The 22,707-nt window shown below is 40.1% G+C and overlaps 1 protein-coding gene and 1 long non-coding RNA gene across 3 annotated transcripts in view; one reads left to right on the top strand and one right to left on the bottom strand.

Moving 5' to 3' along the window:
* CPA6 (carboxypeptidase A6) overlaps nucleotides 1-22,707 on the top strand; it is a 541,372-nt gene that overhangs the window by 213,707 nt on the left and 304,958 nt on the right. The window lies entirely within an intron of this gene.
* Nucleotides 12,030-13,499, bottom strand: LOC109269316 (uncharacterized). The gene is made up of 2 exons (XR_002081018.2): nucleotides 13,400-13,499; nucleotides 12,030-12,900 (listed from the first exon to the last, which is right to left on the bottom strand). It is a non-coding gene; the product is annotated as an uncharacterized LOC109269316 (long non-coding RNA).

Raw genomic sequence — 22,707 nt, 5'->3', positions numbered from 1 at the left:
TGGCAGTTAAAGCTCTTTTCTGGTAGGATGGTCAGAAATCCTGATTTGCCCAAGACTGGCAATCTGCTGTTCTGGCCTGGTAATTGGCAATGCCCCATTTCAGTCTGAGCAGGGTCCTTATTTGGATGGTAAATCATGGGTTCAGCCTTCTTATTCACTATATTTGCCTTTTTAATGAGCTTTACTTCATGTCCTCAACTATTCAGAGAGCAAATTTAGCTCCTTATATTCCTATAAAAAGTATCCTACTTGTCCTTGCCTCCTTTGCAACAGCTACCAGTTGTGTTCAGGATTTCCTTATCTCAGCCTAGATTAAGGTAGTTTTCTCCTGATCTACCTTTATCTAGTCCATTATCACACTGATGATCTTCCTAAAATAAGACTGTGTTCCTCTTTTAGTCCAAGATCTACTGTGGCTCCCTGTTGCCAACCACATCAAATCTAGAATCCTTTGCCTGGCCTTCAAGGCCTCTGTGTCAGTCTCTCTGGTCCTGTTGTCTTGATTTCACTCTTCCTCAGCCTCGAGACTCTTCTATATCAGGTCAGAGAAATAGCTTCAGCATTGCTTCATCCTTAAAACAGGTAGGCTCCATTCATCATGAGGGCCTAAAGCAAGAATGAGCCATCTCAGATCATGAATGATAGATTGAAATGTGTGTGATACAGATTTGGGGCATTAGGAATTAAGGATGTACAGTGGGTTTTAAGGCTGGTTTTGAACCTATTCTTCACAAGTCAGCATGTGGTCAATAAAATAGTTCTTCAGTATTCTCTGGAAGTTCCTTTGAGTTCTTGGCCCTTATAAACGGGAGAATAACTTTAGTTTTCCTTCTGCATTAGATCAAAGTGCAACTTGTAGGTGCTGGTTATCAGCTGTTTATACCCAAAGCTTTATTCCCTGCAGTCTCCTCTGTGTGTTGAGGCCTCTTGCTTTGCTTGCAATGCTGCAGGTCTCTATTCCTCTGACCTGAGCTCCCCATGGAGTACTGCCTGTCTGGGATCTGCATTCCCTCTGTCACTGAGCTAGTAGAAAGAGAAGTGTTTTATGTGCTTCTGGACCACTTTCTCCTTGGAGCCCAATCTGATAATGGAGCCTTTATTGTATGGCACCCAGATACATTCTGGGTAATACCATTAAGCATAATCACTTCCACTCCCTGAAAAGCAAGGAAGGAGGTTACTATTTCAGAACTTCAGTCTATATTGTAAAAGCTACATAAAGCATTAAATTTTTTGCCTGTGTAAATGGAACCGCTGATCAGAGAATGTATTGTGACTTGTTATGTTCATTATGAGCACTCAGATGACTGGTTTATAGGATTAGAATTTGCATTGCCAAACATCCCTGCCCAATTTGCCTCTGGGCATCAGCTTCTTAGGATAAAGTAGAATGTAAACTATGAAGTTTTCAGGTAGTTCTGGGTAGTAAATTTCATAAATGATTTTACTAAAAGTTCAAGCAAACTTCTAAGTGGCTGTCTTCGGCAAAATTACTGTTTTGTTTTTTTTTTTTTTTTTCTCTCCATGTACTTTGAAAATAGTAAAATATTATCTGTTATTGAGGATACTCTTGAGTTGTAGGTTTCTTTTTCTATAACCCCAAATCTCGATGGTTTAAACAAGAAATTTCTTCTTTAGAAATCCATGCAGGTATAGTTGGTGGTACCAGAGAACTAGGCTCTCTGTCCTGTCTCTCTGCCATGCTCAACACTCCCAAGTGTGATTCAGTGAATCTTCTAGCTCTTGGAGTCCAGCCAGCAGGCCCATAGAAAGGGTCAGTCACTCTCCTTTAAGACAACAGTCATTTAATGTCCCTCCCTACTGGCCACAGTTGATTAGAGGCCTTTGGCTGCATAGAAGACTATGAAATAATGGCTGGAGGTGGAGAAGGGGGGTGTTGGGGAGAACACACTAGGAAATCAGCATCTCTCCATGGTCACCCTGATACTTAATAACTACCAACCCATTTTCCCTTCTACTTGGTTCTTCTAAAGTAGTGTATCCAGATGGGCTTCTATAATTCTGTACTTCACGTGGATTCAAAATGTGCATTTTTATTCTGTAAATGGTTTTGAAGTCAGTGTCAGAACTGAAAGAGACCACAAAATAAGAGCTCAGTCCCCTTACTGAATATGTGAAGAAGCCCAGCTTCAAAATAAGATTTGCAGAGCTGGGCGGGACTTGTAGCATTCCTAACTGTTAAACAGTTTGGTGAATCCAGAAATCTTAGTCTTCCCTATTCCCTAGGGTTATTGGGGATGAAGTAAAGGGATTTGGCAAGGCCGAGAAGTGCTTAATGAGGGAGGATTTCATTTCATTTCCATAAATACTTGTAGTGTATCTGGCCCTCTGCTCATCTGGGACTACAGATAAAGGAGCAGTTCATGTGCATGGTGTAATGAGTAACTTGGGCAAGTAAACAATTCAACTCTGGCATCACTGTGCCCACAGACAAAACTCTGTGCTGACCAAGTACAGGAGAGGGTCACTTAATCTAGGACAAAGAGCGGAGAAAGTCAAAAAAGGCTCTTTGGCTGTGAGAGGAGTTAAGATAATCTGGAATCAAAGTCAATTAGTAAATACGCAAGATATTTTACATTTTTCTTTTGAATGGTTGGGAGTCCAAGGACCTGGCTCTCCTCTCGGTCATAAAGAACAAATAGAAATTAGGTTAAGGCTTTCGAGGCACTGAGAATATATTTCCTGTGCAAAGAACTACAGGTGAGCATTCAGTCCAAGTCTAGAAAATCAGAGTAATTATGGCCAAAATGCCATTTCTCTGGGAGGGAGGAGAGGTGAGGTAAGCCTTCAAGGTCATGAAACCCTTTATGTCCCATAATATGGAGTTCTGGTTTCTCCCAAAGATGACAGGGTGCTAATCAAGAGTTTTACAAAGGAAATTTAGAGGACTTTTTTTCTTCCTCCTGAAGAAAGCTCCCTCTGCCATCATTGAGAAGGGAAGACTTGAAAGCTAAAGATTTGGAGCCAAAAGAATGGATATCCTAGTAACCACAGCAATACGTGGCAGAGCCTGGCTTCTGACAGTAATCAAAAGGAAAGGAGGGAACCAATTAAATAATTACATAGTTTTCACAATTGGGTAACTAAAGGAGATAAGCAGAAATAGTGTAAAATGATCCTTAGGATTGGGTAACGAACTGAGCTCTTTGCAGAGAAGGTAAGTACTTCAGCTCTGTAGTTTGAGGTAACTATAAAGTGCCCAACTGAATAGATGGCTCTGAAGCTCAAGAGCTCTCTAGGCTGTGGAATATATGCCAGTAACTTATGTATAAATATAATTTCTTAACCACAAGTGTATAACGGAACATCTAGGAAGCACTCATTACATGAAGAACAAAGTGCCAAAACCAAGGTGGAACCGGGTAGTGGGGTTGAGGGGTGGGACAGCCAGAGAAACAAAATAGAAAGGCCAATAAAGAAACCCAGGGAAATATTCTAGAAAGGTGAGGCCAGTCACATTAAATACAACAAAGCAGTATCCATTGGCTTGGCCATTAAAGACCTCAAATCGTGTTCTCCTTAGAGGTGCTCTTGGTGGAATGAATGGTGAGGGAAATCCAGAGCATAAGTTGAGGAACAAATGGTATGTGAGAAAATCAGGGAGTGTAGACTGTAATTTCAAGAAGCCTATCCATGAAGTGGGAAGTGGGAGTAGAGACTTGACAACTAGTGGAACGGGTTTTGTTCCTGCTTTTACTAAAGGTAGGGGAGTATGTCCATGTTTCATGTCAGGTGGTAGGAATGAGAAGAGAAACACTGTACATAAGAAATGGAGTTGGGTCTCCTCTACACTGGGTTAGCTGGCTTCTTTCCTTTTTTTTTTTTTTTTTTTTTTTTTTAAAGTCCTGGTCCTATGAAGACCTAAATGACCTGATAAAAGATTGTTTTGTTTTTTAAATTTAAATTTTATAGTGCAGAGCATTCCCATACACCCTTTACCCAGTGTCCTCTGTTAACATATTACAAAATGAAGTACTTTGTAAATTGGGATATAAACTAGGGTATTAAGTAAATTGCCTAATACTAGTTGGAAAGGCTCTCATGTAGGTAACCAGTTATAAAATTGATTCATCTTCTTGGGACTGAAAGATCTGTGAGAATATCTCCATGTCATCTTAGCCAAAAAATGGGGCTCCTTTCTCCCTCTTCCTGTCAGTTACCTAAGGATTGGAGGTCCTCTTCCATCGTTTCAGTCCTTCCATCCTTCCTCCTCCCACTACGCTTAGCAAGTACCAGCGATACCAATGATGCCTTATTCCTTATCCCCAAGGAGGGTTAGAAGTACTCAAAGTAGAGTGAGCAGCAGGGTCTGTTTCTTGAGGGCTGAGATTTTAGTCCAATGATGTGAATGGATCATGAAAATGTGACTGTATCAGGTGGACCACCCTCTTCCTGCTCTTTCTGGACCTTTAACATACACATTGTATTTTGTTTTTCTGTTTGTTTCAAGTTTATCTTTCTAAAGACCCAGACGGCGTGAGTGGGGGGGAAGGACAGAGAGGGAGGAGAGAAACCTAAGCAGGCTCTGTGCTATAAGCACAGAGCCCAACATGGGGCTCAAACTCTCAAAACTGTGATATCATGACTTGAGTGAAACTGTGAGTCAGATGCTTAAGCAACTGAGCCACCCAGGTGGCTTTTCTATTTTTATAGAAGGCACTTCAGCCTTCTATTGCCAACTGCTAAATGATAGAATGTGTGGTACCATAGAGGTTTCCTCAGCAGATGCTTATTTTTGCACCTCACCTGTGACCACTTGTACTTGTGACCTTATTTGCCATGTTTTCACATCCCCTATCTACCTTCTAGGTTTTCTTATCTAATTCATGAATCCTCTAAATGTCTAAGTTCCCACTTGAGATTTTTGTGAATGTAATGAAGACAGTTTGTAGTATGATAGGCTGTAATAAGACCCTAACCATATCAGTCCTTTTTCCATGGAAGGTATGTGTGGATGATGTGATTGCAATTTACTTGGCATCAAAATTACTAAACATATGGAAGTTTAGAGGCATTTGGGACAAGCCTGTGTAGCAAGATGTTTGGAGTAAGAAACTTGCTGAAAAAATTTATTCTATGCCCTTGACTTACAGGACAGAAAAGCAGGACACGGGGAACTGGACTCCCCCGTGTGAATTTTCAGGTCTCTGTCAGTAAAAGGGGAATGACTGCAAATGACAAGTAGAAAATCATCTTAATAGACCATTGGATAGAAAAACTACTTCTGCGTTTCAGAGAGAAATACAGCCTGCCTGGCTTCCTTTGCCTAAAATGAGGGTGTTCATCCCCTCAGAACTTAATTTGCCTTCATAATCGTTCTTGTAAAACCTCCCCAGTTAATTCAAGCCCTTACTCTACTTCACCTCCCTTCCTCCCATCCTGGACCCCAAACCTTTTGCTAATAAGAGCAGAGATGCATAGCATTACTGAGGAGATGGAGGTGATGTGGGTGTAGAGCCTGAGTTCTCTCAGCTTCCATCCTCTCTAACTCAAACCACATAGGTCCCTGTCCCACCTCTTTCCAAGACCATTTCTGTTATTCAGTCAACGCTGTTTTTTCAAAGTATAGTTGACAGTGCCATTAACTTCAGGTGTACAACATCGTGATTTGGCAAGTTGACACCTTAGGCTCTGCTCTTCAGAGCAAGTGTAGCTACCATCTGTCGCTGTACCATGTTGTTACAATATCATGAACTATTTCCCTATGCTGTGCGTGTCATCCCAGTGACTTCTTTATTCCATACCAGAAGCCTCCAGAAGCCTTGCCCTTTCACTCATAGTGCCCATCCCCCACCCCTCCCTTCTGGCCATCATCAGTGTGTCCTCTGTATCTGAATCTGTTTCTGTTCTGTTTTTTAGATTCCAATGCATAAGTGAAATCAGCTTTTTTTTCCTCTAACTTCTTTCACTTAGCATAATAACCTTAGGGCCATCCATGTTGTTGTGAATGGCAGGATTTCCTCCATTTTTTTTGACAAATATTCCTGTGTGTGTACACATCACATCTTAATGCACAATGGGGTTGTTTCCATATCTGGTCTATTCTGAATGTTGTAATAAGTACAGGGGTACATCTATCTCCTTAGTATATTCCTTTTCTTTGAGTAGATCTCTAGAAGAATTACTGGGTCATACGGTATTTCTATTTTCTGAGAACCCTCCATAGTTTCTGAAAACTATGGTGCATGGCTATTCCAGTGTACATTCCCACCAATAGCACATGAGGGTTCCCTTTTCTCCACACTCGCACCGACACTTGTTACATCTTTTTGATTTTTAGCCATCCTGATAAGTGTGGGGTGAGCTCTCAATGTGATTTTGATCTGCATTTCCCTGATTAGTCACGTTGAGCATCTTCTTATGTGTCTGTTGGCTACCTATAGGTCATCTTTGGAGAACTGTATATCTAGGTTCTCTGCCTATTTTTAATCGGATTATTCTGGGATAATCCCAGCACCAAGTGGGCACGGTTGCAACTGAGCTATTGATGGTTAGTACTTTTTTTTTTTTCTTTCTGCTCCTCCCCCTTCAAATAACCCTCTATTTCCTTTTTCTTTATCTCCAAAGATGACCCAGATTATCCTGGGATTCTGTGGAGTTGTATTCTCAATGGGTTACTATCTAAAATACATAATGGGAAGAGATCACATGCAAGTTTCTTCCCCCATTCAGTAGGTTGCCTTCTCCTGTTGATGGTTTCCTTTGCTGCGCTAAGCATTTCATTTTGGTGGAGTCCTAATAGTTTTTGCTCTTGTTTCCCTTGTCTAAGGAGACTGATCTAGAAAAATACTGCTAAGGCTGACGTCAAAGAAATTACTGCCTAGGTTTTCTTCTAAGATTTTTATGGTTTTCAGGTCTCCTATTTAGGCCCTCAATCTATTTTTTGAGGGTGTGTGAGTGGAAGTGGTCCATTTCATTCTTTGTTAAATAGCTGACCAGATTTCCCAGCACCATTTGCTGAAGAGCCCATCTTTTTCCCGTTGTATATTCTTTCCTCCTTTGTCTGTAGGCCACGTAAGTGTGGGTTTATTTCTGCGTTCTCTACTGTTGTGTTGCTCTTGTCCGTTTTTGCCCTAGTACCGTACGGTTTTGATTACTATAGTTTTGTAGTATATCTTGAAATCTGATCTTGTGATCTCTCCAGTTTTGTGTCCCTTTCCCCCCCTCCCTGCCCAAGATTGCTTTGGCTATTTGGGTGTTCTGTGGTTCCATATAAACTTTAGTATTCTAGCTCTTTTAAACAAAGTATGTTGATAGGGATTGCACTGGATCCATAGATTGCTTTGGGTAGTATGGACACTTCTTAACAACGTTTTTCCAATTCATGAGCATGGAATATGTGTCTTTATTCAGTGGTAGTTTTTAGAGGACAGGTGTTTTACCTCTTGGACTAAATTTATTCTAGGGGTTTTGTTTGATACTAGTCAACACTATGAGTGCCAACCATGTGCCCAGTACTATTTTAAAACCTGAGAACACAGAAATCTAGGTGCTGGGAATGACAGCACTGCTTTAGGCACTAGTGAATAAATCCCTCCTGGATTTACATTCTAATTAGATGACAAAAAATTAAACCATAGTGCTAAGATAAAGATTATGAAGATAAAGTGTAGATCAGGGATAAAGAATGTCAAGAGAAAAGAATAAAAGCCTAGGAGCCATGTGAATATCTGAGGATAGAAATTTCCAGGCAGAGGAAATAGCAAATAGAAATGGCAAATAGCCTGTTTGCCATATATCCTTCGACATTGGTCCTCAGACAAGCAGCATCAGCATCACCTGGGAACTTAGAAATGCAGATATTCATGTCACCCACTAATCCCCTCCCCCAACTCCCTGTGAGGAAACTCCTGGGGTGGGGGCATCTGGGTGGCTCAGTCAGTTAAGCTTCTGACTTTGGCTCAGGTCATGATCTCCCAGCTCGTGGGTTCAAGCCCAGCTTCAGGCTCTGTGCTGACCGTGCAGAGCCTGGAGTCTGCTTCAGAATCTGCCCCACATTAAAACAAAAACAAAAAACTTCTGGGGTGAATCTAGCAATATGGGCTTTAACATATTGTAAGCGTAATGTTTGAGAACCCCTGTGGAAAACAAGCACCAAGTGGGCATGGCTGCAACTGAGCTATTGATGGTAGTAGTTACTTTTTTTTTTTTTCCCCCTGCCCCTCCCTTTCAAATAACTCTTTCCTTTTTCTTTATACTGTAAAACCTTTCACAGTCCCTTCCACCTCTTCCTCTGTGACCCACAATTCTGGGTAATCCCTCCTTTTCCCTCCCTCTGGAGCCTGCCTGCCTTTCATGAGCCAGTTCAAACACTACTCCTCAGACAGGGGTTCCTTGATCCCACCAATCAGCTGTGATTGCTCCCCCTCAGTGATCCCATAGTACTTGATCTGTCCTTGAGTGCAATCACCAACAGACTGCTGGGTATTAGTAGCTTCTGGTGGGTGTCCTATCTTTCCTTTTCAAGGAAGAAAATTGTTGTACAAGCAAGTTGAAAATAAGGTGCTAGATTTCCTTTGTATTCTACCAGTCTCTAAATAGTATTTGGCATGTTCAGTAGAAGTTTAGGTGAATGGAAGGGGGTAGGAAAGGATTGGGGAAGGCAGGCAAGGAAGGAAACTAATAAATTTAGGAATTCAACTGCTGACATTTGCAGGCAGTTCTGCCAGACCAGATTTCATAATGATAAAGACAGTAGTGAGAAATAGAAACCATTTGCCCCCTCAGGGCTGCGGGGGGCGGGTGGGGGGGGGAATGTGGGGATCTGGAGAGCTGCCACTTCTATGTACCTTTGCGTGATATTCCCCACTCTCCTGTCATTGTCTCCCTGTTCCATGCATTTCAGGTATCACTCAAATGGTTACCTAATTTTGGTCACAGATATTTTGCTTCTCAGCCTCTTAAAATTTGTTTTTAACAGCATTGAATTTTAGGGAGATCTGAGGCCAAGCTGCTATTTCCTGTATAGTTGCCAGAATGGGCACCAGCTGGTCAACTTTTGTTAGCCATTGCCATTTTACCAAATTTAGAGAAGTAATCCTTGACTTTGTCATTTTATTCTCTAAGGAAAACCTGTGAACTCCTTTAAAATTACACAGGACTTCTAAGTCCTCAATTCATGTTGAGTTTAACCTCTTGAGTCTTTGAATTTTTGTGAACCAAAGGCCTTCCAATTTATCTCCGATTTTATGGTCCATGTATTTCCTTTTAGCTCCTCTTTGTCTAACTGCAGTAAGAATGTAAGTTTGCAGTTCCTATACTGTTAACCCGTTCAGATCTCTGTATAAATTCTAAGCACCACAAAAAACCAAATGGCCCTGGAGAATACAGGTTAGCTTCCTTTAAAATAAGTCTAACAATTGGGCGCCTGGGTGGCTCAGTCTGTTGAGCGTCTGACTTGGGCTCAGGTCATGATCTTGCAGTTCGTGACTTCGAGCCCTGCATCGGGCTCTGTGCTGACAGCTCAGAGCCTGGAGCCTGCTTCAGACTTTGCGTCTCCCTCTCTCTCTGCCCCTTTCCTTCTTATGCTCTGTCTCTGTGTCTCTCTCTCTCTCTCTCTCTCTCTCAAAAGTGAATAAACGTTAAAAAAAATTTTTTTTTTTGTTAATCTAACAATGAAAATTTGAACAGACAGAATTGATCAAATAGAATGCCATGTGGTTCAAAGTGTCCTCAAATTTACAGCATTTAAGTGGAGTTCAGCATGCTTCGCATGGCAGTATTCAAGTTTTAGTAAAATCTGAATGTCTAGCTAGAAATTGTGAGGAAATTGGTCTCTGTGAGGATTTGTATCTGTCAAAGTCTGACTTGAGCTAAGGAGTTGTGGAAGAAGGAGATGAGGACCAACTGAGAAATGGTAAGAAGGTCCCAAAGTTGGAGAATTACCTTCCAGTAGTGAAAATGGTTTCTCTAGAAAACATGACCTGCCAAATGACTTGCCATCATCTTGGCCTTTGTGGGTGCATGTGTATGTGAAAAAGCATCTGGTTTTGTCCTTTAATGAAACTTCTCTATAGAACATCTACAGGATGAATAGCTTACCATGGGCCCAGCAACTAGTAGGTTGGTTCTTTCTAGAAAAGGCCTCTTTATGAGGAAAAAAAAGTTAAATGCTAAAATGGAATTACCAATTCAACCAACTCCCCAACTCCCCCATTAAGTATTTCTAAACCAGTGTAAAGATGCAAAACCAATATAATGGCCCAGTCTCATTTCTGTAACAGTAAGATTGCTATAAATAAAAAATGACTTAAATACTTAAAGGCTTTTATATTTAACACATGCCACTTATTTATAGGTTATTCAGATTCTGGTAAATGCATTGCATCGTGAAGTATTACTCCTAGTATTCTTCTCATAGTACAATGGAAATCAGTTCATTTCGCCCCACCTAAAAATACCGGTTAACTTCAAAAAATAAAAACAAAAGCAGGGCCCATGACAATCATGCACCCTAAGTGGTAAGACGCGTAAACTCTCCTTACCTGCTATCACTATGAAGGATAACATAGTCCTTAGTTTTTCAAATGGTAATTGATATCTCTCAAACTTTGTGGAGCACCTTTATATTCTTAACCAACTGGTTTTAATTAGGCTGAGAAGCTTACAGTGGTGCCCATTTAAACCTTTGACTAAGGCTTGCATGCCTGCCTTTTTTTTTTTTTTTTTTTTTTTTTTGCCTTTAATAGAGGCAAATAATTGTTTTCTTCCCTGGTGTGTATTTTCCAGAATATCCCTTAACTTTCTCCAGAGGTCTCAGAATGCTCTTCAGTAGTACTTCTCACTTTGCACTGTAATTGTCTGTTACTTTTTTTTCCTTCCCGAGTAACCTATTCTTTGGGAATAAAGAACCTCTTAAGTTTGATCTCTACACAAACTGCCAATACCTGTAAGTTTTGTTACTTTTCTACCCACTGAAGTTGAACCACACTAAGGTACCAATATCTGTCTATCTGAAACAATTTCATATGGTTCAACCTAGTATAAGCTTTAATTGAGAACTTTTTTCTTGCTGTGGAAATACTAGCAGTTTACATGCAGTTTTTCCATTGAAATACCAAGAATTCATCAAGTTTACAGTGTATTGCCAGAGCTTCTCAAACTTGGAGCAGATGAATCCCCAGGGGATCTTAACCTGCAGACTTGGCTTCAGGAAGACTGGGGTAAGGCCTGAGATTCTGCATTCCTAACAAGCTCCCAGGTGGGGCCCATGCTGTGGTTCATGGACCATGCTTAGAATAGCATGTTCTGGACTACAGTATGAGGAGTTGACATGTAAATTCTAGATCTGCTATTAGCTATCTGACTTGGTCACTTAATTTTTCTGGGCCTTTCTGTAACACGCAGAGATTCAGTTAAATGGTCTATTCCTTCCAAGTCCAAGGATCTGCTCAGATCCTATTTAAGTGACTAGAGTATACAGCATAAAGGTTAGGAGCCACCAGCTCAATCCTCAGCCTGGGGTTAAGCATCCCAGCTTTTCCACTTACTGTGTAACCTTAGAGAGTTACCTAATCTCTGTGCCTCATTTTCCTCATCTGTAAGACTGAACTAACATTAAATTTATACGTGGAGTGTTTAGGACCGAGCCTAACACATAAACATAAGCTATTTTCAACACTAATATATCCTCTGTAGTGTCCTTTCTAACAAGCTTTCCTAAGGGAATAACCTGAAATGTGAGTAAATACTTAGTGTATGGAAAGAGGTTTATCACCAATTTCATCAAAACCTAGGAAGCTACATCTATTTTCAACAATATGAAAAGGGTTACTTAGAGTACATATTATGGAATGTGCCTATTATAAGGGTTCAAGATACAATTTGAAATGGTGAGAAAACAGGATGTAGAACTGTTCTAACAGGTCAAGTTGAGGATTTCTTATCTGGTTAACTCGGGAGAAATGCCCTAAAATATTAAGTGATTGTTATGACCCAAGTAACAGTGTTACAGGTGACTTTTTTCTTCCTATATTTATGAATTCTGTATGAAGTACGAACAACTTACATTCAGCAAAAAACTAATCTTTAACATGTGTAAATCTCCCCATCCCGCAATAATGTAGTAAGGATTTCAGCTTCTGTTATGCCAAAACAGTTCCAGAAGCATTACAAATAAAAATCAGAAGTCAGTCACTTAACACAGCACTCAGTGCCAAACTAATGACTGAAAAGAAAAACGGACATGCTCATTTTTTAAGTTCTGAGCAAAAATGAGATGGTTGGGTATTGAAACATTAAATGGCCAAAGCGGCTGCCTTGCTGAGTGTCAGAGATACCGAGGAAACTGGAAAACACAGGAGCAGGACTTGAGACTTTGCAGTTTAGAATAATGTCGGAAACAACCAGCATCGTAGTGGTATGTGTGTGTAAGTAGACTTTCAAATAGAAATTTGGTGGTCTCCATACCACACGGATTCAATTTGTGTTTAGGTTTTCATTTAGAAGGTAACATAATGGGTCAGGAAAAACACATTTGAAGTGACTGGAGGGAAAATCCATTATACTTTTTAGATCTATTCCTTAGATGTATTTTTCCCAGACTGAGCTAGCCCATTCATATCTTAAGAAACTCAGGAAAAATACTTGCTAGTAGTCTTCTTAACCATCAGTTTCTCTTCAAAGCTGCCATGATCATAACTGGAACCTAGTCTAGGTTGAATGTCTTCTGATTTGCCAAAGAAGATTGGGGGCTATTTCATCTTGTCTCTGTAGGACATGGATTGAGAAAAGTTTGCATAAACTTTTCTATGCCACTGTCAGACAAAATTCCTCATCCTTAATTCATACTTTTCAGTACTTTGCGCTTCTCATGTTGTGAGTAGACCTCCTCTGATTTATGGATGTTTCTCTCCCTTCCCAGTAATCTCAACCTGAAAACTAGAAGAAAAAGAACGTCTGAATAAAAACTACTTTTCAATCACTGGCAAATCATTTTTCTTTGCCTCTCACTCCTGCATTCTAGAACCTTGATTAAAGGGATTTCTGCCTTTTAAAACCCAGGCGTTTTCTTAAAGAAAATTGGAAAGATTAGCTTTGCAGCTAACTTTGTGACTGATTGCAGTGTAACTCTGGGTAACAAATTGTCATACAGGAAAAAAAAATGGTCTAACACCTATCAACACTTGCTCATCCTTTAACTTCTGTGTATGTTTTATAATGTAGTGGTATTAAAGACATGTAGGTAAGTTAAGCACAGTAACCTGCCTTGTCTGTGGAAGTATGTTCCAAGACCTTCACTGGAGCCCTGAAACTGCAGATCGTACTGAACCCTTCATATACTAGACCTATTTTCCTGTACATAAATACCTATGATAAAGGTAAACTTCCAAATTAAGTACAATAAGAAGTGGAAAATAAACCGAATTGAATTACATACACTGTAATGAAAGATGAATGCAGTCCCTCTCTAAACACTGTACTGTAATCACCCTTCTTGTAATGGGAGACCAACTGCCTCTGAGATAACTTGAAGTGGGGTCAATGACCCTGGGCATTGTGAAGTCACTATGAACACTACTGACCTTTCTGAGGATTTGTCAGGATTATCTGCTTCCAGACCAGTTGGTTGCAGGTAACTGAAAACAAGGATAAGGGGAGAGTACCATATGTAGAAACTATTGTGAGCATGCCCATTCATGGAGTTCTGAAAAATGATGGAATTTTGAGATCACCACTTTCAAGTCTGCCAACAAAAGCATAATAGTGGAACCTATATTTATCAAATTCTCATTGAGCTCCTATATGTCCCAAGTTGTTCCAGATGTTAGGAATCCATAGGCCTAGGAATAAATAAGGTGGGCAAAGCCCCAATTCTTGTGAAGCCCGTAAAAGAGCTAGACCATGTACGAGTGAACAAAGAGGCATGATCTAAGATACTGTGACTTTCACTTACTCAATGTAGGTTTGTTAATTATCTGCTATGAGCCTAGCACTGTGCTAAGCATACCACCAAAAAATGTGGTCCTTTCATTGTGTTTATACTCCACTTGAGGTGGCAGACCTTAATTACAACTGTGATATAAAGAAATATTAGGGTACTACCTATTCAGGGGAGGCGGGAACTAATAAGGCAGAAAGGTCTTTTTGAGGATGTTATTCAAGGCAGGACTTTGAATGATGCTGATTTACTGAAGTAGCTTTATAGCAGAAGGTAGTTGGTAAGAGATGTGCTGTCTCCAAGTAAGGGATAAGGAGCAAGGGGTCTCTGATGCTCCCACTGATCAGATTATTTTTAACTGTAGATTTAAAGAAGATTCTGGTCCAAAGACTGCTATCTAATACCTTAGGCCTTACAAAGTACTTGCAAACTCTCAGGTGTTCCACATCTACACTGGAATATAAGGAAGTGCTTTAAATCCTGTATATAAAAGCAACACAAGTGCCTTTTTTCTCTTAATTTTTAATGTTTATTTTTTTGAGAGGGGGAAGGGACAGAGGGACACACAGAATCCAAGGCAGGCTCCAGCCTCTGAGTTGTCAGCACAGAGCCCGATGTGGGGCTCAAAATTACAAACTGCAAGATCATATCCTGAGCTGAAGTCGGATGCTTAACCGACTGAGCCACCCAGGTACCCCCACAAGTGCCTTTCCTAAACTCAATTTCTAAACTATAAAACTGGATGTGATCCTTCCACTGTAGGGTATACCTGAAATTGTGAATGGTGCTCAGTGGGGCTCTCTGTTCCGTGTACAGAATTTTCTGAATATTCATTATGGACTTGAAGAGACCGTGGGGCTGCTGGGAGTTGGCTGCAGAGTTGAAAGGGAAGGCTGGAGGGAAATGTCAAAAGGAAACTCACAATGTGATTAGTAGGTGTATGAAGCTTACCAAAGACCACACACCACCTGAGGAAATCAGACCCAAGTGCCAAGAGGCTCTATAGGCAGAGAACAGATGGGAGGAGGGGGCACCTCATATAGGAGACCCACCTCCTATTCAACAATCTGATGTAAACATGTACTCTGTCTATATTTTAAACACTAGAATCCTCAGACTGAGTCAGGGTGGGGAAAAAATCACTGCCTTTTATTTTTTCCTTTTGCCTGTACTGTATCTGTTTTTTGAGAGAATCCTATATCAGGAATGTTAATCATTTAGTGTAAAAAAAAAAAAAAAACAAAACACAAAACTATATGATGCAATCTATCATCTCCTTTTTTTCCTGTAAGGCAAAAGACTAAATCTTAATGGTTATAAATTCAAATCTACCTTAATTCTTTTGTGGTGTATAGATTTATCTTGTTTAAACTGTCAAGCATCTCTTCTCACTGATATGAATATTCTGGCATTTTTTTTTCTTCTGACTTTGCTGTGTTTCGATCTTTATGTGGAATTTCCTTTGTACATGGTGTGCAGAATATTTTATCCTAGAGGGCCATTCACAGAAAAGGACATGCAAAGAGCCAACATACACAAAAAGGTGTATTTCATACACAGAATTGCAAATTAAAGCAATGAAATGCCATTTTTTTTCACACAACAGATTGAGCATTTTAAATCCTTTGAAGTTTCACCAATGTTGGTGAGGCTTGGAAGAAATGAACTCCTACAGTGCTGATAGAAGTGTGAAATTGCTACAAACTCCTTGGAAAGCAATCTAGCAGAATCTAAGAGTTAAGATCCTCCTACCCTTGCACAGGTCAATCCCATTCATAGAGAACATCTGTACAAAATTAGCATGTGTCGCAATGTTTGTTATGGCACTGATAGTGATTTAAAAAAAAAACTAAGAACTGAAAGTCCAATAGGGGAATGACTGGAAAAATCCTGTAAATCAAGACAGGTCTATGGAATACTATGAAGCTGTTAAATGAGTTATGGGCACATGTGGACCTAGAAGAATGTGCATGATATATTAAAGCGCTACAGTCATGTGTTTTGTTTTTGTTTTTTTTAATATGCTTTTGCATCATAGGGCTGTTTTCCTAGGTTATTTTTAGGAGGTAAGGTGAAGATAGCAATAGTATTTTTGAGAGGGTAGATTATCTTCTCCCATTTCTATTAAAATGCTACTAATGTGAGACTTAAATTTCTCCCCTAATGGCATATTTTAGAAGAACTGGACTAGGAAAGAAGTCTCGGTTCTGTTTTGATTTATGTGCCATGGGTATATCATTTTATTCCCAATCTCTTCTTCTAACATGATGAAGAAATAAGGAAATGTCAAATGCTTCAAGGTAATCCTAGAACAGGATGTTTCTCCTGCCCTTCTTACATTTGCTATAGTTACATACCAAGATTTACAAGTTCATAAGTTAGTAACTCCGTTCTGTCCCACTAGAAAAGGACCATCGCTTTTTCACTTGAGATTAGTGCATTGATGCCTATACTTAACATATGGAACATGTACACTCAGCCTGGGTTACAGCTTGCTTTTCCCAGAATCTTCCAGTCATAGAATGCTAATTTATAAGGAAGTGAGTGGAATCAAAGCTCATCAGAATTACCTGCAGATTTTACAAACGCAGATACGCCTTATGCATACTCCAAATGTATAGATAGAACCAGAATATCCAGAAACAGCCCAGGAACGTCTTAAAAAGGACAACCAAGGGACTCTGGTGCATCTTCTCCGTAGACTAGTGTTTGTGAACTACGGGCAATGCTTATCAAATAGGGTTAAGGTGCCTGCCAGTGTCGATCCTAGGCAGTGAAGACCACAAACCTTTGTAAAGCCTCTATAAAGAAAGTACCTCTCAGTGCTAAGCCCTCCTCAACAGCTAGTAAGATGTATGAAATTCAAATGCTTGCAAAATCTCATTTTCCTGTACTGTGAGCCTTTGGCCCTTGATGGAGTTTTTGTGAAAGTAACCTACTGGGTTTGCCGTAGTGTTCCCCTCAGCCTCTTTAGTTCATCTGCACCTGACTCGCTCAGTGTCCTGATATTGACTGTGTCTTCCTCTGTAGCCAAATGCATGTATTTTGGGCAAAAATTCAGTCCTATGGAGATCATTCTTCAAAAGCTTCATGAAAGTAAAGCTAATGTTCAGGTTGTAGTTGTATATTCCCTTTTTGAGGAACGGACAGGAGTACTTAAAATCTATTAACACCAGACCTTCAGTGTCTGAAACCCTGGACTATTACCACTAACAAAGATCAAGTGGAAAGGGAACATTTTAGAAACACTGAGACAAAGCAAATGGCACGCATGGTATTTCTTGAGCCTCTAAGGCAGTAAAGTACCAGATGTCCTACAACAAAGTCTGTGGGGACTGTGGAACCTAATGGGCGTAGCCAGAGTGCTCAGCTTTAAAAAGCTCTTGTGCTTATAAAAACAAGCAACTTGGCACCATTAACTCCATATGTTAGGTTTAAGACTTTTTCCAGCCTGCGTTTGATTTACTTAAACACTTGTAATGCTTACCTTTTGCGTTAAAAGGGAGAATATAAATAAGAAGTTTGTTCAGCTCCTAATAGGGGTCTTTTACATAGTAGGTTACTTAGTAAATATTTGGTGACTGTATTAGCTGGCATCTTCTAATTGTGCAGTTGGAAAAGGAAAGGTCAACTTCAGTTGATCTCTCAAGTTGCATAAGCTATACAAAATACACACAATGACTTCATTATCTGGTGGAGAGGTCAGGAGATAGTCAACATGATGAAGAAAATCCAGAGCAGAACTGTGGAGTACAAAGTCCCTAATTCAACAGTCTTAAGGACCATTGGTTAAATTCAAGGTACATGATGCAGAGATATAGTTACAAAATGACCAAAGACCACTCCTTCAAGTTCTATTTCCTGAAAGCCTACAGACTATCCAGATAGGGTATTATTATCCGAGATAGCATTATTCAAATGCTATCCCTGTAAGCTGTGTTCTGTCCCAAAGGTGCTGATTGTTTTCATGGCACAAGGTATATCACCTATGTCCTGATGCGTTTCAAGCCTTCATTTCCAGCTCTGGGTTTCTTACTCCTTTCAGTCCCATATGGGAAAATGGCTACTGGACATTCCTGTGTGGATGCCAACTTCCTTGAAACATATACACTCTCTGTGTCTGTGTCTCTTTACCCTATTCTCATTCACTTTGGAGAAATCCAACCACCCAGGGTTAAAACGGCTCATTTTTCTTTCTCCCCTACATAGTTACTCACTGAGCCCTACCACTCTCCCTCCTACCCCCCCCCCCCCCCAATTTCTTCTGGGTTTCATTTCTCTCCTTTGGCCTTCATTATGTCCATGTGGCCGTAGTAACTTCCTAACTTCCAGTTTGCCACCTCCATTCTGTTCTGTGCCTCACTATCCAAATTAATCCTCCCAAAGTGCTTTTCTGTCACATAGCTTTACTGATCCAGAATGCTTCAGTAGGCCACAAAATCTCAAGACTGCTGTTCAAACTCCTTTGTCGGGCATCCAAGTCCCTCTACAGCTCTTTCCTTTTCCCCTCTCTTCTGCTCAGAGGAATCTGCCCCTTTCCTCAAGGGCATTACCAAAGCATGCTCCTACTCCATCCACTCCATCTGTATCACCTAGGGTGCTGTCCTTCAGTGTGTTGTCACATGTGGAATGTCCCTACCCTTCAGCCCTTCATGTGAAGTGTCATTTCTAGCATGACGAAACAAGCCCCCAGAGCCCTCCTCTAACAGCTTTTCTGTTTAACTTGAGGCACCTTCAGTGTAAAGCCTGTATCTTCAACTACTTCATATGCTTCTTCTTGTGCTTCATAAATAGTAAATGCTCAAAAGGCTTATTGATTAGATTTAGAAACTGGCCTGTTGTCTTGACTATGATTCTCAGTCCAACTTGCCCAAAACCATGAAAGAAAAAGCCAAAAGAAAATATTGGCAGCTAGGCTCAGTACCCCCTCCCCCAAAGTTCGGACAAAGTTCCATGAACTGGACCCTTTGTCTTTACAAATAATCCATGTCTGCTAGGACTGGGAGAGGTAGCCCAGATGAAGATGTGGAGAGATTCTTGCCAAAGGAAATTTTCTAACTTCCCAGTTTGACAAAATTCCTTTAGGGGGATTTTAGAAGATGCATATGTATTACTCACCATAGGCAGTAACTGGTCCTTTTCTTACGTGGGGGAGGCAGTTCGCCTAGACCAGAATGATTTCCTTAAGATTTTGCAAATTCTGTGCTTCTGGGTCTTACAAGCATAAGTTAGGATTTTACCTAGCTGTATTCTCTTTAGCCCAAACTAGCTTTTCAAAAATATTAAAAACGATTACTTTTCCAGACAAAATGGAAAAAAGTTTTATTAAATTCCAGTTAACATGCAGTACAATATTGGTTTCAAGAGTAGAACTCAGTGACTCAGGACTTAGACTTAACACCCAGTGCTTATCACAAGTGCCCTTCTTAGTACCCATCTAGCCCATCTCCAACCTACCTACCTCTGTCAAACTTTATAGTCCTGAGTCTCTCTTCTCTCCCCTTCCCCTATATTCATCTGTTTAACTTCCATATATGCTATTATATGGTATTTCTTAGTTATTTCACTTAACACACTCTAGCTCCACTTATGTCATGGCAAATGGGAAGATTTCATTCTTTAGCTAATATTCCATTTTATCACTTTCTTCTATATACATGCCCGCACGTGCACACACATACACACCCCATGTCTTTATCCATTCATCAGTCAATGGACATTTGGGCTTTCTCCATACTGTGGCTATTGTGCTATTGTGCTACTGTGGTATTTATGCTGCTATAAACCTTGGGATGCATGTACCCCTTTGAATCTGTATTTCCTATCCTATAGGTAAAAGTGAAATTGATGGATCATAGGGTAGTTCTAATTTAGTTTTTTTCAAATATTCATAGTAAAAAAAAACAAAAACAAAAACATAACTCCTAAAAATCATTGTCTGAGTTTCCAGATAAAATTAATTGTGCTAACTAGGACAGATCAAGACATAGTACATTTTACTGTGAGGAATTGTTTTAAAAATAGGTTAAATATTCTAGAAAATGGTGGACCCAGAGATTGAACCAAAGTAGGCTAGCTTGGAGAATGTAAATGTAGTTCAGAAAAAAAAACATGAGTATTAGGCACATCCATCTCATTGTCTTCAGTGTTCTAGATTCAGTCCCAAAGCGTTTAACTCTCAAAAGCCTGCTTCTACTAACATGACAGTTAAGCTGAAATTAAGTATCATCAACAGGCCACATTCCCTCTGGCAGCTACGGAGGAGAATCTGTTCCTCCCTTGCAGCTTCCGGTGATGGTGGTCCCCTCCAAGCTTTCTCCGTGGTCACATTGCCTTCTCCATGTATGTCATATCTCCTGCCTGTCTTCTAAGGATACTTGTGATTGCCTTTAAGGCCTTTCCACATAATCCAGGGCAATCTCCCATCTTTGAGATTTTCAATCACATTTGCAATGCCCTCTTTTGCCGTGGAAGGCAGTACATGTTCCAGGGATTAGAAGGTTTACTTTGGGTGCCATTATTCAGCCTACCACAATGACCATTTTATGTACACCCAATGTACATATATATGAAGTATTATGTATTATATATAAAAAAACACAACCTATAAAACAGAAAATAGGATATGCACAATATGGTCAATAATGGTTATCCTTGGAAGTGGGATGACCAGGAATTCTCACATTCAATATTACATGCTTTGGGGACAGTTTACTCTTCTACAAGGAGCACATAATCGATACGTTTGTATTGAGGAATAAAACAATAAGGATTAGGGGAGAAATAATTCCAGCAATATTAAAGTAAGTCCATGATGCCCTAATTTGGTATCTTTCCCCTTTATTTCCTAGCACTTCCTTCCAGCACTCCCCTCCCTCATCCTTGTGCAGCTGCTCCTTCACTCATCTATGCAATTTGGATTGAAAACACACTTCAGGCAATTACATCCAAACTCTGATTTGCTAGGCTTCAAAGTCCCTGCTGTTTCCTCTGTTACAGGCTGTTTTTCCTAATTTCTCCCTTTAAAGACAGGGACTCCCTTCAAATTCTTGAAAGAATTTTCCAGAAGGGGACAGAAGAATTGGAAGGAATAGAAAGGTTTTGTTTTTTTTTTTTTTTTTTTTGACCTGTGCTCTGAGATCTTTTTTTTTTTTTCCTCCCCGCCTCAACAAGGGGTGTGTCCTATGTGGGGACAAATCTAGCCTTCCTCTCCATGTCTAAATCCCTACCATTCATGGAAGGTTTTTTGCTGTGCTTTGTATCACTTGCTCACTTTCACAACCTGTGTTCTTGGAGCAGTTGCTGTTTTTCAGGCACTGTAAACAGCTGTCTGAGGATAGTTACAAGGGCCACATCCAAAGAAGTCCAGTTCCCCCTCAATCAGCTGCCAAAGTCCAGTATCATAGATTCGAGATGGATATCTCATTGGTGACTAATAACTTCCCCTGTCCCTTTCTTCTAACATCCAGTTTCTTTATAAATGTGAGGCTGAAGAGTCCACAGGTCTGAGCAAACCAAGCACTTGGAATTAGACAGCAATGTTTCCATTGAAAGGAGACTTGACGTTAAAGGGCAAACTTGGAAATCCGTAACTCCTCTATAAATACATTAAAGAATTATTCACTGTTACAGTATGTCTACTTGGCCCTACTTTGCATTTTTTGCATGACAGACATTTCCCATTGTTTTGGTGAAATAACCAACTGTTTTAACATGTATATGCAATCAGGCATTTAATTCAATTTCATTTATCACTAGGTGCATTTATTGTACTGTCTAATCAGAGGTAAACACAGCTGCTATGGGCATGTGGCTAGAATACTCTGGAAAACGGGGGTGGGAAATCTGTTTTAAAATCTGCTTAATCTATCTTTTATTCATCTTAAATATTGCAGAGAAGGGCTAGTTTTCATTGACAACAAAGACGGCAGTCAAGTATATACTTCGAAAAGAAATTACCTAGATTTCACAGAAATGAATCCTAGAAGCTTGGCTGTACAGGTTTTTTAAAAATGCATAGAAATCACCTGGGATCTTATGAAAATAAAGATTTTGATTTTAGTGGGACTGGGCTGGGGTCTGAGATTTTCGAACAGGCATTTCTAAAAGGCTCCCCTGTGGAGCTGCTGCTGCTGGGGTTGGTCCTGTAGATTAGCAAGACTGACAGGAGCCCAGTTACTCATGGTTACCAGCTTTGTGAAATCAAAGCCTCCATGGCTTGGCCCTGAGATGGTTGGAATCACCATGCCTTGGCATTTTAGGTGCCAAAATGTATCTTTTCGGGTGAATTTAAGAGGCTCTAATCCACAGGGGGGTGTCTTTCTGATAATGCAAGCCTGCAATAGCTTTTCAGTTTTTTCCAGTTGCTTAGTTTACTCTGGGCTTTAAAAATGTATATATTTTTGAATTCCCAGATGATACTATAAGCTTGAGAGTAGAAACAGGATCCTGCCAGTGCTGGATGCATATTAAATATTTAACATGTCTCTAATTGAAGGTGACTCTTCTGTTTCTATAAAGTATTTCCAGTAAGCCCAGTTGAATTGCCACTTTTGCCAATTAAACCATTGAGAGAGCTTAGAAGGACACTTAGTTCTAAGCTTTAAATATGAACAGGGATTGAAGGCCTATTTTAGGTTAAGGCTCAGTATTAGATTTCAAAGAGATCCTGAGATATCTGGGAAGCTGTCAACACCTGAATGCACTATCCTTGCCATCGGAATTGCTATGCTGACACCTGGACATTGCTTCTCATTCAAAATGAGCAAATTGCTCCCTCTTCTTCACTTTTTCTTCTGTTTTTATAT

Source organism: Panthera pardus, unplaced genomic scaffold (genome assembly GCF_024362965.1).
Source record: "Panthera pardus isolate Hobbes unplaced genomic scaffold, ASM2436296v1 HiC_scaffold_7, whole genome shotgun sequence".
Taxonomy (NCBI): Eukaryota; Metazoa; Chordata; class Mammalia; order Carnivora; family Felidae; genus Panthera; species Panthera pardus.
This window is presented reverse-complemented; position numbering and strand designations above follow the sequence as displayed.